Raw genomic sequence first — 4,816 nt, 5'->3', positions numbered from 1 at the left:
CAGTTTCACATACAGACACAATTTCCTTTGCCGTTCCATGAACAGCAAAACCTTTCTGTGTCTCTAGTCTGAGCCAGGGCATTCAACTCCATTGAAACCTTCTCTCCTGCAATGGCAACGGCCAGACAGAGGGGACGTGGCCACCTTCAGCCCTGAGGGTGAGATATTCACTCTCCTCTTTCTTCAAGCTGCTGTTGTTAGTCCATAAAACATGTACCATGGAATAAAAAGCTGCGTTTACTCCAGGGTGAGGAAAGAAAGGAGCCACCAACTCCCCAAAAAATCTCTGTGCCCCAGAGAGAACCTGCCCCTGCTATTGGAATCACTGATGTGCTTCAGCTACAATGGGGAAAGTATCTGCTCTCATGGGGGTATAGCTCAGTGGTAGAGTGTTTGACTGCAAATCAAGTGGTCCTTGCTTCAAATCCAAGTGCCTTCTAATAAGCCTCTCATTCTTTTATTTTTTATAAAAAAGGAAAACATTTTCATTTCCATTCTCCATTATGTTCAGGAGCTCCACTATACGGGGATGCTTGAAATGAATGTAAACACTCAACATTTCACTGTCCAAATGCCTAAAAACCTAGCAAACCTGTCCATCAGCTGAAATCAGTTCCAATCCTCTAAGTGTCTAGCTTATGTTTTCATCAATTAAACAAAGGGATCATATGAATGTACATTTGCAGATCCCTCCTCTCCAGGGCTGTGCTGTGCAGAAGAACAAGAACCACATCCAGTTGGGGTTCAGGAGTCTGACGAGCAAAGGCAACTTGCTGCAGGCTAAAGTCACCAGCACTTTGGCTCCTTCCCATTCAACCAGCAGCTGGGCCCCCAGGACAAGGCATGAGAAGAAGACAGTGGCTGTGAGCAGGAAAATAGCCACCAAGAAGCTGGCTAAAGCTGTCAAGATCCCCAGGGAGGTCACCATGCCCATGTCTAGAATGTACTGACTGCAGCGGGGACCAAAAAGGCAGAGAAAAGCCCTCAAAAGGTCTAAGCTGCCAAGCCCCAGAAGGTGATCACAATCCTACCTAAAATCAAGACAGGATAAGGCTAATGTCATCTCCAAAGCCAGGGCTAAGAAGGTAACACTGAGAAAGAAGTGGAGAGATTTCCATTGGGATGACTCCTGCTCCCCAATGGCTCTGTTATGAATCACCATGGACCACCCGGAGAGATCAAAGTCCTTCAGGACAAACAGCCCAATGGACAGTATAATGAAGTGGTAGCAGTGGGGGGAAGTGCTGTGTTTTGTGTAACACCTGCCAGGTGAGTGATGCACTGACAGGGCAGCTGCCCATGAGCTCATTCTCTTCGATCTGCTTCTGCTGTTATTTCAGAGCCAGCACGAGCGGGAGTGTGTCCCTGTCACTTCACCAGCTGTAGAACAGGCTCTGTCTGCAGCCCAGCTCTGATTAATCCCAGTTTTTAATGTATTCCTACTGCGATACTTTCCCAGTTCTCTGCCTCATTCTAACATTCTGGTCAGAGACTGAATATGGGGAGGGATGGACTAATTTGTGTGACATTCGGTAAGTTGCCATCGTATGTGATTGAGACCTCTGCTGGAGGTGGGCAGGAGCCTGTTACACACATAAAATAGCTAAGCTTTACCAAACTACCTGCTACACATTCAAACCTTCCTGTACACACACAATAGAAATTGGGGCTCTGAGAAATGGCAACTTTCCTTTAACACAGATCATTGTTTTCTGTACTTCCAGAGGCACTGAAGTAGCAGCTGTTTAAATGTAATGTGCTTTTATTTCATGATCAGCAGCAGAGCCTCTGTAAATTTACCACCCGTAGAGCTGATTGTTTCTAACTGCAGGGGGTTAGCCAGACCATTCAGTAACATTATCGCTCTGTTTACAAAGCCTTTGGTTAGTGACGAATCATGAGACTTATCCCTTCCTGCTGTAATTCCACTGACTCCAGTGTCTCTTTCCCCATTTCTGGTTCCAAGAAAATAAATTAAAACAACCTTCAGAACTAACATGCTGTGGGAAAGTGGAAATGTTGATAGCTCAAATAATTCAGTTTCTTCTGTATCTTGTGTGTGTCTATCTGCTTTGTGTGTGTGACCGGTGGGGCTTTTTGTTTGCTCCTGGCAGGTGCAACCATGTCAGATTTGTCTGTGGGGAGGGGCCAGAGAAAACAGACACCCTGGCCTTCCAGCTTGGGTTTAGGCAAAGGAATAACAACCCTGTCCCATAAAAAACAAAATATGTTACAGAAACAGTGGTAGGAACAGTGCTAGAGAAACTGGTAAATAATCACAATACCCAGGCTTGAAGTAATCAGAAACACAGAATTCAAAAAGCAAAGCTCAGGGGCTATTTGGGGTTTATTCTCTGAGCTTAGCCATGTGCTATAGCACAGGGAGCACTTTTGGAAGTCTCCCATCCCACAACGGGGGAAAGGAAAAGGATTCTTAGGCTCTAGCACGGATGGAAGGAGGATGGTGATGGGGAATAAGGGAATCCCTCTGACTTACCCGAACTACGTCTGTAGTTACAGCGGGTGAAATGACATTTTTCCCTATCCCTGCCCTGTTCCTGCTCTTTGTTATAGTTCAATATATTTTAAATGTGGAAAATGATCATAAAAATATCTGCTCCCCAGCACAACCTGCAGCAACATCAGAACAACTGGGAATGAAACAATTTGTTCCCCAAGGGAGAACTCGATGACCAACAATGCTGTGAAATGGGGGAACAGTATAACCGTGATGCTCAGGGTTTGTCTAGACTGGGGAAAGTGATGGAGTTTAGGTCAGGTCAAGGGGAAAGCTAATGCCAACCCCTGCACCTGGGCTGCATCTGCACTACAATTTTTTACATTAAGATCACTAACTTGAGCAGCCAATGCCATGTACAGTCCTAGTGGATGTCAGGCACAGGTAGTTTTTGCCTCAGTGTAGCTTGTTGGGATCAAACCTCTCTCCCCCCACCTGGAGGGATAAACATTCCTGGCAGGAGGGACACACACTCCTGTGACTCAAAAGGAAAGGAGCTGATAGAAAAGATCACAGGACTGACCCCAAAGAGGGTGAGCTGCAAAAGGCAGAAGCAGGCAACTGATCTGGTGGAGCTGAGAGACCACGGTGAAGATGGTGCAAAAATCACTATGTGGGAAATGAGCAAATATGATTTTAAAAAAAAAATTTTTTTGGCTAACCCTAGTCAAGGGATTTATTACAGTTCTCTCTCATGTGGATTTTCTGATGTCTAATGAGGCTTGAGTGCTGATTGAAGCTTTTCCCAAACTCAGAGCATCCATAAGATTTCTCACCCATGTGGATTTTCCTATGTTTGATAAGGTGTGAGCTCTGATTAAAGCTTTTCCCACACTCAGAGCACATATAGGGCATCTCTCCTGTGTGGATTCTCTGATGTACGATAAGGTGTGAGCGCCGATTGAAGATTTTCCCACACTCTGAGCATCTGTGGGGCGCTTCTCCTGTGTGGATTCACTGATGTGAGATGAGGGCTGAACTATCGATGAAGCATTTCCCACACTCAGAGCATTCATAAGGTTTCTCACCTGTGTGGATTGTCTGATGTCTGATAAGGGCAGAGCTCCGACTGAAGCTTTTCCCACATTCATGGCATGTGTAGGGCTTCTCTCCTGTGTGGACTCTACGATGTCTGATAAGGTCTGAGATCTGACTAAAGCTTTTCCCACACTCAGAGCATGTGTAGGGCTTCTCTCCTGTGTGGATTCTCTGCTGTCTGATAAGGACAGAGCTCTGACTAAAGCTTTTCCCACACTCAGTGCACATGTAAGGCGTCTCCCTTGTGTGGATTCTCTGATGTAAGATGAGGCCTGAACGATTAAAGAAACATTTCCCACACTCAGAGCATCCATAAGGTTTCTCACCTGTGTGGATTTTCCTATGTTTGATAAGGTTTGAGCTCCTACTTAAGCTTTTCCCGCACTCAGAGCATGTGTGGGGCGCTTCTCCTGTGTGGATTCGCTGATGTGAGATGAGGGCTGAACTATCGATGAAGCATTTCCCACACTCAGAGCATTCATAAGGTTTCACTCCAGTGTGGATTCTCTGATGTCTGATAAGGGCAGAACTCCGATTGAAGCTTTCCCCACATTCATGGCATGTGTAGCGTGTCTCTTCCAAGTTGATTCTGTCAGACCACTTGTTATAAGGTCTGAGAGGCTACTAAAGTTTCCCTCTGGCCTCCCCTGAGTCTCACAGGCTTTTGTTTTTTCTGGGAGTGCATAACTCCCGGAAACATTCCCTTTGGATCTTCCTGATAAAGTTCCATGTGGTTCTCCTTGCTCAGCATCTTCCTGCTGGGGTTTCTCCTCCTCATTCTCACTCACCAGCCCATCACCTGATGGGAGACAGAGATAATCCAGACATAGATCACTACCTGCACCGGAAAGAAAGAAAATCTCAGAGAGAGAAATGGAAAAAGGGATGAACAATCCCAAATATGTGTGGGAGAGATCAAACCTATCAGGAGCTGATTTTCCCCAAAACCTTCCCCAGAGGAGAGAGGAAGGGATCAGTTTTGGTCTGCATCTCATGAGAACACTCAGGGGAAAGAGAGATCGGGGAGCGACTGCTGCCAGTTGTCACTCATGGCTTCCCTGCTATTCTGACTGACATCTGCCATAATGATTCCACATCTGCAGGGAACAATCCTGAACTTGGAGAGCTCACAGGGTCTTTGTAGGGCATCCCGAATGTTTCCTGTATTCCCACACAGTTGTTGAGTTGGTTTAACCAAGTCCTCACCTGTGCAGGCAGCTCTTGGAAGCACTTCTTTCTCAGAGCCCTGGAGGTCTGGGA

At 46.1% G+C, this 4,816-nt stretch overlaps 1 non-coding gene across 1 annotated transcript; it reads left to right on the top strand.

The window, feature by feature from the left end:
• The first annotated feature begins 367 nt into the window (after positions 1-367).
• On the top strand, positions 368-439 carry TRNAC-GCA. Its single transcript has one exon. It is a non-coding gene; the product is annotated as a tRNA-Cys (tRNA).
• The last annotated feature ends 4,377 nt before the right edge of the window (positions 440-4,816 follow it).

This window comes from Mauremys mutica, unplaced genomic scaffold, assembly GCF_020497125.1.
Source record: "Mauremys mutica isolate MM-2020 ecotype Southern unplaced genomic scaffold, ASM2049712v1 Super-Scaffold_100033, whole genome shotgun sequence".
NCBI classification, from domain to species: Eukaryota; Metazoa; Chordata; order Testudines; family Geoemydidae; genus Mauremys; species Mauremys mutica.
Note: the sequence above shows the minus strand (reverse complement) of the source record. Positions and strands in the feature narration are given on the sequence as shown.